The following is a 14388-nucleotide window of genomic DNA, read 5'->3' on the forward strand; positions in this document are numbered from 1 at the left end:
TATGAGGCTCCTTAGGAGCAATTTATCAGGCCCAACACCTTGAATTCTTTTTATTTGTTTGTTTGTTTTTTCCTGTACAGAGATTTGTGAAATACACAGATAAGTTATTTGTCCCCACACACCCAACATGAAATGATTCAACAGACCTAGGATGATGGCTCCAGATACTCTTATTCAAAAGGGGGAAAGTTGGAAAGCACAAAGTACTCACTGGTCCATATGAATGTTGAAATTATAGAACATTGCCAAGAACTGTTGAGAGTTTTTCACCTAATTGCAAGTTAAGTTGTTTATGGGTGCCAAAACAAGATAATAGACTTCTGCATTAGAGATAAAGCATGATTTATTATTCACAGCAATATCAGTTCACGTCGATTCCTTGGACCTCAATTCCAACAGGGCTATAGAAAGACGGTCAGGTAATGCCTGCATGTGTAGTGGGTTGTATTACAGGAGAGGATTCATTAATTTAGGGAATTCAAGTTTTTATAAAGGAGAATAGGCTGATCTACCATTTTCTTTGAAGGGAGACACAATCTGTTTCACTATAAACTGTAAGAAAACCTGTATTTTGATCTAGATGGAGACACTATATCTCCCAAAACTTTTTACTATGTAACCATATTTTTAAAAAGATAGTCCAGGCCAGGTGCAGTGGCTCACGCCTGTAATCCCAGCACTTTGGGAGGCCGAGGTGGGAGGATCATGAGGTCAAAAGATGGAGACCATCCTGGCCAACATGGTGAAACCCTGTCTCTACTAAAAAATATGATAATTAGCTGGGCATGTTGGTGCGCGCCTGTAGTCCCAGCTGCTCGGAAGGCTGAGGCAGGAGAATTGCTTGAACCCGGGAGGCGGTGGTTGCAGTGAGTCGAGATAGCGCCACCGCACTCCAGTCTGGTGCCTGATGGAAAAGCGAGACCTCTGTCTCAAAAAAAAAAAAAAAAAAAAACAGTCCAGAACAAAGAATCAATTTATGTTTGTGTGTGATGTCCAGAATCCTGAAAGACATATGAATAATTGTCTCCCAATGAATATCTTCAATCATTTAGAAATCAAGCATGTCAAACAACATTCTTACGCTTATCTGCACACTGTATCATCATTCTTACCAGATATCCTTATATCTGGAAATTGGACTAAAGGTGTACATCAATAGCAGCTCGCTGGAAAATACTAACCACAAAATCACCTCAATGTAAATGCCAGCATCTGAAGACTGAGAGAGATTGAAGAAAGAGCAGAAGAAAGAAAGAAGGATTTTGGTGGAGTTTTTAGTTTGGATTGTGATAACAGTTACACTCCGAGTGCTGATTCACTGTAATACCCTCTACATAGTTACCTCTGCTGGGCTCATAGCAAACTTGGCAATAGCAGTGGCCTGCTCTCTTAAACTCAGCTCCTGAAGCAATGTTCCCAGTTCCACATCCTGTAAGCCAGTAGTTGTCAAATTTACCTTGGCTTAGAATTATTTGAAGAGCATTTTAAAATACAGATATCTGGGTCCAAACTCAGAGACCTAGTCTGCTAGATATATGATGGGACATGAGATTTTTAATTTCTAACATACACTCACGTGATGCTGATGTTACTGATCCTGGAACCTCACTTGAAGGATGACCGCTATAGGGTAACCTTTGACTTTTGCTATAAAATAGACATATCACCACTCACAACTTTGACTAAAAGTTACATTTCTGAAGAGTGGCCTATTTGTCCAATTCCCCAGACAAGCCCGCATTTTCTAAAATAAAGTTACCACATGCAAATCTCAGCCAGAACACTTTAAGAGGTAAAATTTATTCAATCTAGACTATTGTCTTCACAAATAAAAAACCAATTGATTGCAGTAACCACTTCCTACTACCTGTCTTTACTCAAGCTCGTGCTCCATGTCTAAATGAGAAAGTAATGAAGCCAAGATGAAGATCCCCTTTGTACAAATCAACCAAATCTACTTCTGACATTATAAGACTGAATTCTATATATGTAACAAAAACTTTCCCAAAAAGGTGGGACAAAGCTAATAAAGAATACAAATGCTTACACTCAGTTATGTCTTCTTTAGGAGAGAAACCATGCTATATTGCTTGTTAGCATCTATAGGTGTGAATCCACCTAATTTTTGCAGTCTTCTCTGTATTGCCAGTGGCTGAGCGGCTGAATAACTGGTTCCACAGACTCCCTTTTCCTGCATGGTAGATTGCATTACAGGAAAATGCAACAATGAGAAGCATTTGCACAAGGGTTGGAAGGCAGGTAAGAAGGGAAGTCATTACTTTCCAGACAGTGGAAGGCAGCTGTCTGGCCCACAGAGAACAGACATGAAGGCTTTGATATGGGGTTGGCAGTGGGCTTTGACTGAAGGCAGGAGTAAGATTGTGTTATCGATTTCCTGTTTTTACCCAGTTGCTACTTCAGGCGGCTGAGATGATTCCTGGCTATTATTTGGATGGCAAGTTCCTACTTTCCTTAATTCCTCAACATGAGCAGAGTCTCCATTCCAGTGGTTATTACAGGCCTTTTTTTTTTTTTTTAATCTTTCAGACTTTATTTTTGTCATATATTTGACTATAGTCTATTACTAATAATACTGACATCTTACTTTCTAAACCTGAAAACATGGATTTAGTAAAATAGTACATGTTCTGAGATTACAATTCATAAATTCTTTAAATTTCAAACATTCAACTGAATTATAAATTTTGTCTTACAATCTTTATTTCTTTTTCTTATTCTTGTATGACCATAATGCCTAGACGTATAAGTTGGTTTGACACCAACATTTTCTGAAACCAGTAGATCATTACAATTCATACAAATATTAAAGTTGAAAGTCTGGTTTGCCTGTGTATTGTAGTAGACACAAACTGTGAAGGGACAGAATGTACTGTAGAAGTGATATGAAACAGGTTTCTAGCCCTAAGTTTGTCATTAATGAGTCATAGTTCCTTAGCGAGGTGCTTCACTTCAGCTTCCTTTGGTCTTCATACTTTATTCTGATAAACAAAACTGTTCTTTAATAATAGGTGAGAAGGTTCATCACCACCATAGCATTTTATAACACTTATAATAATTTCATGATATTTAGTTAATCATAGCCTCATTTACTTTTAGAATTGGCTGTTTAAGAAAACTCTTAAATATGATTCTATTTCATTGCAACAAATATGTGCATTTATATACTTATTCTATCATATAATTTCAGTAAGAATGATATTCAATCAAGTATATATTGTTATAAGGAAAAATTGTACTCCTACACAGCACTTCACAGTGGTACTTCCATGTTGATAACCTGGGTCAGTGATAAATAACTTTCAAATAAACATGGGCTCTATTTGGAGAATATAGAACTGGCTTTCACAAAGAGATGTGCACTTCAAGACACTGACTTACATTTACCATGACAGCTGGATTTGGATACCTGTCACATTTCACCAGATTTGCATTGGAAATAGCTGCAGAAGTTCCTGAAACCGTGTAAATCTGAGATCAGTGTAGAGAATAAGCTATCATTTCAGGCAAGTTATAATTAGTACTCGACATCCTGTATTAGACAAGAGAGAAATAGTGTCACTCACCCCAGGACTTTCTTCTTTAGGGTGACCTTTTTCTTTAAGACAAGCAAGTGCCTTGATGGTTCCTGGCATTTGGAACAAATTTAAAAAATAAAATAAAATTTTAAAAGGTCAAAAGTTCTCCAAAATCATGCTGTATAAAATGTTTAGGTCTTCCTAATTGACAGCTAAAAGAACTCTAGGTACTTTTATATGCAAACATTCCCTTTCTTTTGCAACAGTGGAACATTAAGATGGTTCCAGTTTATAAGAAAAGTCAGGAATGCAAAGAGATATTATCCCCATAGTGGTAACCATTTTTTCCTTATTCTCCCTGGATGGTGTTTGAGATTAGCAACCTAGCTGCTAAAAATAAACTCAAGCATTTAAAGGACTGTGGAAGAAGTGGTATAATTATGAACGTCTAAGCATTAAGCCTCAACTATGTGAGGCAAGAAATATTTTTTGTTTAATTAAACTAAAGAATAATTGTCTACTGGTTTTTCTGTTACTTGATATTTACCAATCCCAAATCCAACATAAAAGAATATTTTCAGATATTGGTGAGATCGCGGAGAAAAGAAAATGTTTATATAAAGCTCCGATTTATAAGTGAGAAAAAAAAAGAATATTTTCTTCTGAATTTGGGATGAAAATCCTTCTCCATAAAGCTGATACAATTCCTATCTTCAGTGCAAAAGCACTAAAGAGGGGCTGATAATTTAACAATTAGTCTATAAAGCAAACAAAAAGTTCATTTGATATTCTTTTCTCATCAGAGCAGTCAATAAATTCAGCAAAATCAAATTTTCTAGCAGACACTGAATTAATTTTTTCATTCGTTTGTTCATACCTTTTACAAACTTACACACACAATATAGTAAACATATATAAATATGTATCTGGTAGTGCTTACAAGAATTTTAAATTAATGTGAATTTTATATCATTTTTTAGGATTGAAGGGGTTAAAAGACTACTAAGTTATAGCAATTATGTAAGGAATGAAATATAATGTACTACATGCAATTGTTATGTACAGAGGATGAAATTTATTTAGACTGAAGGTCGATGAAAATTTCTTACCGGAAATTGTAAGGTTGTCTTGATAAATGAGTTACATGTGCCCCAGCAGACAAAAGAAAACAGGTATTTTGGGCATATGGAAGAATATTTGCAAAGACAAAGAGTCAAGAGAGAAGAAGTTGTGTTTGGAAATGCGAAAGGATTGCAACAGCAGGAATATTAACTGTAAGTGGAGAATGTTGCAGAATGAGGCCATGTAAGTGGTCTGGCATCAGAAATGGCCTTAAAACTAAGTTTCGTATTTCCACCAATCAGGAACTATATCTGATGAGGGCATAAGAAAATGGTGTTAAGAAAGCTTTCCATGGAGTCATCTTTCCAGGTTAGAGGTCTTCACCATGTTCTTCTAACTACCAAATACTCATATCTTCACATAATAATCCATTTAACGTTTGCTTATATATTTGGAAAAAATATTCCACTCCTCGGAAAATAGAACTTGTTTTACTTCCACATACATCTACTTTTTAAAGTTTTTAAGGCTGACATCCTCATATTTTGAGATCATGACTTCCTTTCATTTCAGGTGATGTGTAAAAAAAAATTGCTTTTTGTTTAGTTATTTTGGAATATTGGCAACGTTCATTTAAATTGTCTGTCTCTGCCATTGTCTTTAAATTTGGCGTGCCTAGCAATGTTTCTAACAGGTAGTAGGCATTCATAGAATGGATGTTCGAAGAATGAATTGATAAATGAACTAATGCTCAAATGGAGAAGATGGGAAGGGCAGATAATATGTACCACACAGACTTAAAGTTGCTTCTGGCCACCCCCATAATACCCTTGGTAAAATGTAATATGTGCCCTCATCTTTATTAAGGCAAGATCTTTTCCAGTTCCACAAAGCTGGGGCATTGTTACCCAGGAAACATTTGATTCGACAGGTGTGTGATCCTAGGGAGGCATAGAAACGTAGCGATAGAGTGAAACTTGAGGATTACAGATGAGGAAACTGAGGATCAAAGACATGATCCAGCTTATTCAAAGGCAGAATCAGCTCTAGGAACCAGATTGTTTGAAACTCAGGACCTAAATGGGAGAGAAAAAATAAATTGACCTCGGCTTGGGAGTAATGGAACAAAAATAAGTTACAAATGGGCCAAAATATTGATTTGGCTTGAAGGGAAAGTATGGCTGATGAATAGTAATTTTCAAGGCCTTATCTTTTTCACTGAAGTGATTAATGTGTAGTGTTATAAGAGAATAGGTGAAAAGACATGTTAAAAGACTTAAAATGGGAGAAGGGTGTTTTAACCACAAGGACAATAAAGAAATAAGAAAAAAATATTGTCACAGAATGTAAGCAGGATAAATACAAAAGGGGTGATGTTTCAGGATATAAAACATTCCATTTAAGTTATATGAATTAATTCACTTAGGGTGGTTTTCTTTTTCTTTTCTTTTTTTTAGTTTATCATTCTATTCCTTATTTAATTCTTTCTTTTTTACTGTGACTCTTGTTACCATTTTTGGTGCTAATTTAATTATCCATGCACCAGAGCTCTTAATAATGTGGATTTTTATTAGCCATGTCCTAGATGTATCCATTCATGTATTTTTAAACAATCAGGAGGAATTTCCAAGCCTTTCCAGACTAGTTTGGAATGGCTCAAAATAAATAACTCTATATAGGAGTAATTCTTGGTATTGGAGGAACACTTTCATAGTATAAATTGCTGAAATTTAAAAAAAAAATTATATAACATCTGTCTTCTGTTGAACCCTGAGAGCCCCTCTCCTTGCTAAGTCCATTCTACTGTGAGAGACACATGCATCCCAGTTGATCTACTGTTACCAATGGGAGTAGATAGGCCTTTAGGTGTATGGTGGGAAAAAATATTGAAAAACTAGCTGAATTACACAATTAAAAGTACAGGTTTCTGCCTCTTTTGTCCTGAATTCAACTTTTAGAAAACAAGATGAAAAAAGTAAGTAATTAAATACAAACAAAGCTTCGAAATAGTTGTTTAATTTTTGTGAGGGAATATTTTCACTATCAATGTGTTTGTAAGAGAAGCTAAGAAGAGCATTGAAAAAGAATGAACTAGAGAGATCTTTTATTAGATATTTTTTCTTTCAATCAAACTATCTCATTCCAGCTGGTGTGAAGACAGAGGGCCATATGAATAAAACAAGGGTCACGTGGGACAAATGTAAGAGATGACAGAAATGGGGAGCAATGGGTCCAATGGTAAGTGCATCCTGGATCAGATGGAATTCCGGCTGCTCTTGCCAATGTCACATTGAGTTCAGGGTTATTAAAGATATCCAGAAATGCAAGTTTTCACGTAAAATGTTACATTAAAAATTGGCCATTAAAACTCAGTTTTTGTGGGTTCTCTTTTGATTTAGATGATACTTTTTTAAAATTTCAGGTGGTGATTTTTACAATAAGCCATTTTTTAGTGGTGATTTCTGAGATTTTGATGCACTCATAGGTGTAGTTTTTTTAAAATTATTATTATTCCTCATCTGCCTTCTACTATTCTCCTCAAATCCCCAAAGTCTAATGTATCATTCTTAGGCCTTTGTGCCCTCATAGCTTAGCTCCCACTTATAGGTGAGAACCTGTGATGTTTGGTTTTCTATTCCTGAGTTATTTCACTTGTTTTTATCTAACTTTTAAGTTCAGGGGTACGTGTGCCGGATGTGCAGGTTTGTTACATAGGTAAACTTATGTCTTGGGGTTTTTCACACAGATTATTTCATTACCCAGGTATTAAGCCTAGTAGTACCCATTAGTTGTTTTTCCTGATACTTTCCCTCCTTGTATCCCACAGTAGGTTCCCAGTGTGTGTTGTTCCCCTCTATGTATCCATGTGTTCTCATCATTTAGCTACCGCTTATAAGTGAAAACAAGTGATATATCTATATTTTTTTGTTCTGTGTTAGTTTGTTAAGAATAACGGCCTTCAGCTCCATCCTTGTCCCTGGAAAGGACAGGATCTCATATTTTTTTATGGCTGCATAGTATTTCATAGTGTATATGTACCACATTTTCTTCATCCAGTCTATCATTGATGGGCATTTAGGTTTATTCCATGTCTCTGCTTCTTTAGCCAGTCTATCATTGATGGGCATTAGACTGATTCTAAATGGTGCTACAATGAACATACAGGTGCATGTGTCTTTATAATAGAATGATTTATATTACTTTGGTTATATATCTGTCAATGGGATTGCTGGGTCAGATGGTGTTTCTGTCTTTAGGTCTTTGAGGAATTGCCACACTTTCATAGACAATGATTGAAGGAATCTTTACTCCCACCAACGTGTATAATGTTTCTTTTTCCTTCTCAACCTCACCAACATCCGTTATTTTTTTACTTTTCAATAACAACCATTCTGACTGGTGTGAGATGGTTTCTTGTTATGGCTTTGATTTGCATTTCTCTAATGATCCTTGATGTTGAACTTGTTTTCATATGTTTGTTTGCAACTTGAATGTCTTCTTTTGAGAGGTATTTGCTTATGTCTTTTGCCCACTTTTCTTGGGGTTGATTGATTGTTTTTCTCTTGTAAATTTTTTTAAGTTGTATGCTGGGTATTAGACCTTTCTTGGATGCATAGTTTTAAAAACCTTTCTCCCATTCTGTAGGTTGTCTGTTTATTCTGTTGATAGTTTCTTCTGCTGTGTAGAAGTTCTTTTGTTTAATTAGATCCCATTTGTCAATTTTTGCTTCTGTTTTAATTGCTTTCGCCATCTTCATCATGAAATCTTTGCCTGTGTCTATGTCCTAAATAGTATTGCCTAGGTTGTCTTCCAGGGTTTTTATACTTTGGGGTAAAACTAAGTTTTAAAACAACGATGCTGTCGGCCACAGTATACCTGTGGGCTACATAAGGACTGTAGGCTACCAGTTTATAACCTCTGTGTGAAGAAAAAATGAAACTGTTTTCCTTTATTTTTGTCTCATCATAGCTCTGCAAGTGACTGCGTAATTTGAGTTAGTTACAGAGCAATTAGGTCATGAATCCCAGAATGATATTCAAATTTAGCTGAAGAAGAAAAAGATATTTGCTCTGGCCTTATTGAGTTGCAATGTTAAGATTCTTTTACCAGGTCAACAAACTTTCAAAATAAATTTTGAGGACTTGATAGAGAACTGCTGAAAACCTTAAAACAAAACAAAAATGAATGAAAATGCCAAATACAATTACCATAGGTTTATTTGTGTTTTGATTGGTATTTTTCTAATTGGCTAATGATTCTGAACATCCCTTTTGTGCTCTTGTTCACCGTTTATGCATCTGTAGGCCCTTTTTTTCTCATTACATAAGGATGGCTAAAGCACATATTTCAAATAATCTTTTCCACTTTGTATCTTCTGAGAGTACTATTAGGGAAGGCGGGTTTTTGTGAGAACCATGGCATGTCATTCTCAACAAATTTGTATGCGCTAAACTGTTGGAGACACAAAAGAATTGTTTTCAGTCTAGTTTACATCAAAGTTCTCATCTTGTAGTCTAAAGGACGATGCCAAGACGAAGCCATTGATGTTGATTTGTACTAACATGGTAACCTTCCTGAGAGTAAGTATATTTTTAAAGATGATTCTGAGGCTCATAGCACCTAAAGAAAGTTTCCAGGTAGATATGAAAGAACCTTTCACACTTAACAACAAATCAAATTTAATCTAAATAGGTAGATACATAAATAAATATATAAATACATAAATAATTTTGTTCAATGAATTGATGGCTGCCAATTCTTTGACATAATGTTTGAAAAATGAGTCACTATACTAGATTTGCATTTTTTAAAAAAGAAATCTGAGTATTTTTCTGTGGATGAATACTACTAGTCTATTCTTTATCTTAGGGAGAAATATATATGTGTGTTGGGGGTGGGGAGTATATCTATTATATTACATGTCTCTGTAGTGAGCTTTTCAAACAAATCACTGAAGAGTCAAAGTTAATAAAAAATGTGAGTTACAAAATAAACGATTTGCCTAAGACTCAGATAACTGAAGAGAGTATTCCAGAGGAGTGTATTTTAAAAACTCTACTCTGACATTTACTTGAATTTCTACAATAATAATTACAAAACAGAATTTAACTTCTTCTACTTGATGGATAACTCCATGAATATCCAAAGATATTCTCATAACTATGAGCTGTGTAAAAGCGTGTGCATTTGGAATGGAATATAAACATTTTGGGCTGCTTCAGTCTGTGGAGGCTGTGGGGAACTGAAGGAACAAAGAAGCACTGATTTATGGCCACGCTAAATAGCTCACCAGAGGTAACTGTGCTGCAGCTCTGCAAATACTGAGCTAATTTAAGCCAAAGACTCCTGAGAAACTTACTCTAGCAGCCAGCCTAGTCAGAATTTTTGATGCCATCTTGTTTTTTATAGATGCTGCATCTATACATCATTCATATCATGCTGGGCTTATAGAGGGACAAACGCCGTCCTTGTGTCTTAGCCCCAAGTACTCTGGAACTGTATTTGTGCATTTTAATATACCCACCTGCACATGGTTACTCTGTGGAGCAGTAGCCCAGCTCTGGGTTCATTTCTCTCTATATAGCAATTTATTCCTTCTTATTTAAACTAGCCATCTGGGGTTGGAGAAGCTGCTAAACTTCTCTTGGGTTGCTTAATTGTAAAATGAGAAACTTCAATGTGATGCAATCATGTAGAAAGTCTTAAGATGTAAAATCCTGTGTAACTGTTCTATAATAAAGGAAGTAAACTAACATTATTTTGTCTTACATGCCTTAATTACAATTTTGTTCAAAATTTACATTTGAGAGATCCAAGATGGCCAATCGCTAGCAGCTCAGGCTTGTAGCTCTCAGTGAAAGTGCAGAGAATGAGAGGACACCACACTTTCAGACAAATTTTATTTGCTCACAGACCAGAAGATTCCCAGTAGAGGAGACCCACGGGTTGCCAGCGTGACTCTGTGGCCGGCATGGTGGTTTTGCTGGCACCCTGGCGCAGCGGTTCTCAGTGCAGAGTTAATGGGACTGGGTCCCCATTTGGTCAACGTTTGGAGCTCCAGGAAGGCAGAGTCACCCATTCAGCTGATTGAAGGGATTCAGGAGGGAAGGCAGACCGGAGACTCCCGGGCAGAAAAGCATGAAGAATCTTGACTGCCACTGTTTTAGCCGGTGCTGTGGGTTGCTCAGATTTCGGCACTGGGAATCAACAAGTTGGATATCCACTCAGAGACCTAATTTGAAAGTCAGTAATTACAAAGACGACAGGTGGATAAATTTACAATGATGGGAAGAAACCAGCGTAAAAAGGCTGAGAATACTCAAAATCAGAATGCCTCTCCCTCTGCAGGGGATCACAGTTCCTCATCAACAGGGGAACAAGGCCTGATGGAGAAGGAGTGCATTCTATTAACATAATTAGGCTTCAGAAGCTGGCTAATAAGAAACTTCTGTGAATTAAAAGAACATGTTCTAGCCCAATGTAAAAAACTAAGAACCTCAAAAAAAAGGTTTGACAAAACCTTAATGAGAATAGACAATGTAGAGAGAAATATAAATAAATTAACAGAACTGAAGAATACAATACGAGAACTATGCGAAGTATGCACAGGTTTTAACACTTGAATTGATCAAACAGAAGAAACGATATCAGAGGTCAAAGACCAACTTAATGAAATGAAACAAGAAGACAAGATTAAAGAAGAAAGAGTAAAAAGGAATGAGCAAAGTCTTCAAGAAATATGGGACTGTGTGACAAGACCTAATTTACATTTGATAGGTGTACCTGAATGTCATGAAGAGAATGAATCCAAGTTGGAAACTATTCTTCAGGATATTATTCAGGAAAACTTTCCTAACCTAGTAAGGCAGGATAATACTCAACTCCAGGTAACACAGAGAACAGCACAAAGATATTCCTCAAGTAGAGCAACCCCAAGACTCATAATCGTTAGATTCACCAGGGTTGAAATAAAGGAGAAAATTTTAAGGGCAGCTAGAGAGAAAGATCAGGTTACCCATAAAGGGAAGCCAATCAGACTTACAGCAGATATCTCAGCAGAAACCCTACAAACTAGAAGAGAGTGGGGGTCAATATTCAATATCCTCAAAGAAAAGAATTTTCAACCCAGAATCTCATATCCAGGCAAACTAAGTTTTATAAATGAAGGAAAGATAAAATTTTTCATGAACAAGCAAGCATTCAGAGATTTCATCACCACCAGGCCTGCTTTACAAGAGCTTCTGAAAAGCATTACACACAGAAAGGAACAACCAGTATCATTCATCCCAAAAACTTACCAAAAGGTAAAGAGTATCTCCATAATGAAGAATCTATATCAACTAATGGGCAAAATAGCCAATTAGTATTAAATGACAATATTAAACTCATAGATATCAATATTAATCCTAAATTTAAATGGATTAAATGACCCAATCAAAGACAAAGACATGCAAACTGAATAAAAAGTCGAAACACATCGGCACTCTGTTTCCAGATCCATCTCATAAGCAAGGACACAAAAAGACTCAAAACAAAAGGTTGGAGAAAGACTCAGCAATCAAATGGAGAGAAAAAAATAAATTGTAACGTTTGTCTCTGACAAAATAGACTTTAATAGTAACAAAGACTAAAAGAAACAAAGAAGGACATTACATAATGGTAAAAGGATCAATGCAACAACAGGAGTCAATGATTCTAAACATATATGAACTCAATATAGAAGCACCCAGATACATAAGACAAATTTTCAATGACTTATAAAGAGACTTGGACTACCACACAATAATAGCAGGAGACTTTGACACCACATTGTTAATATTATTACAGGGAAAATGTGGCACATATACACCATGGAATATTATGCAGCCATCAAAGATTATGAGTTTGTGTCCTTTGTAGGGACATGGATGAACCTGGAGACCATCATTCTCAGCAAACTGACACAAGAACAGAAAATGAAATACCACATGTTCTCACTCATAGGTGGGTGTTGAACAATGAGAACACATGGACACAGGGAGGGGAGCACTACACACTGGGTTCTGTTGGGGGGAATAGGAGAGGGACAGTGGGGGTGGGGAGTTGGGGAGAGATAGCATGGGGAGAAATGCCAGATATAGGTCAAGGGGAGGAAGGCAGCAAATCACACTGCCATGTGTGTACCTATGCAACTATCTTGCATGTTCTTCACATGTACCCCAAAACCTAAAATGCAATAAAAAAATATTCAACAGATCAATGAGATAGAAAATTAACAGGGACATTTATGATTTGAACTCAGACCTGGAACAAGTAAACTCAGTGAATATTTATAGAATTCTTCACCCCAGGTCCACAGAACATACATTGTTTTTAGTATCACATTACACTTGTTTTGAAGGTGACCATATAACTGAAAGTAAATCACTCTTCAGCATTTGCATAGCATTTCACAGATTTAAACGAAATATTGGTTGGCTGTTTATCTTCTTTCCTTATTCCTTCTTGTCTCTGCTGTTAAGCACAATTATTGGCATACAAGAGGTTTTTTTTTTTTTTTTTTTGAGACGAAGTTTTGCACTTGTTACCCAGGCTGGAGTGCAATGGCGCAATCTCGGCTCACTGCAACCTCTGCCTCCTGGGATCAGGCAATTCTCCTGCCTCAGCCTCCTGAGTAGCTGGGATTACAGGCACGCGCCACCATGCCCAGCTAATTTTTTGTATTTTTAGTAGAGATGGGGTTTCACCATGTTGACCAGGATGGTCTCATCTCTTGACCTCGTGGTCCACCCACCTCGGCCTCCCAAAGTGCTGGGATTACAGGCTTGATCCACCACGCCTGGCCAAAAGAGGTTTTTAATACCTACTTTTAGATTGCATTCCAGCCTGGGCAATAGATCAAGACTCCTGTTCTCTCTCCCCCTTTTCTCTTTCTCTTTTTCTTTCTTTCATAAAAAAATTTAATTTAATTTAATTATTTAAAAAAATAAACTATACATGGCCAGGTGTGTCATCCCAGCACTTTAGGAGGCTGAAGGAGGTAGATTGCTTGATCCCAGAAGTTTGAGACCAGCCTGCGCAACATGGCAAAAACCCATCTCTACAAAAAATACAAAAATTAGCTGGGCATGGTGGTACACACTTGTAGTACCAGCTACTTGGGAGGCTGAGGAGGGAGGATTGCCAAGAAAAAAAAAAAAAAAAAAAAGGAGAGAGAATTAGCAATTTCCTTTGGGTAATTTTCCAGAGTAATAGAGCTGACTGCCTCAAGAAGATTTTCTATCTTTCTAGCTTAATGCTGTCCCATAGAACTTTCTAAAATGATTGATAGTCTATATCTTTGCCATTCAATACAGTTGCCATTAAACATATGTGTCTATTAAGCCTCTGAAATGTGGCTAACATGAATGAGAAACTGATTTAACAAGTAATTAAAGTTGAATTAAAATAAGCACAAGTGAATGGCTACTGTGGTGTAAAGCACAGATTCCAGCCTCTGTGTCATAAATGTCTTAACACTGTAGCAATTAGGGAGTAATAAATTATTTATTGTCTTAACCACAGTTTCACAAACAAAAATTGTAATAAACACTAGTGTTCTAGATTCTCACAGAAGATTGCCCCTAATAGTGGTTATCAAACTTGGATGCACATTGGAATTTCTTGTGAAGCTTTACATGAATGTTAGTGCCAACAGATATTCTGATTTAATTACTCCACTAGAAATGACCTATGCATCCTGGGTTTTGTTCCTTTATTGTGCATTTGTTTGTTTGAAGGCTGCCCAGGTGATTCTCATGTGCAGCCCAGT

The sequence above is a fragment of the Callithrix jacchus genome, chromosome 14 (genome assembly GCF_049354715.1).
Source record: "Callithrix jacchus isolate 240 chromosome 14, calJac240_pri, whole genome shotgun sequence".
Classification (NCBI taxonomy): Eukaryota; Metazoa; Chordata; class Mammalia; order Primates; family Cebidae; genus Callithrix; species Callithrix jacchus.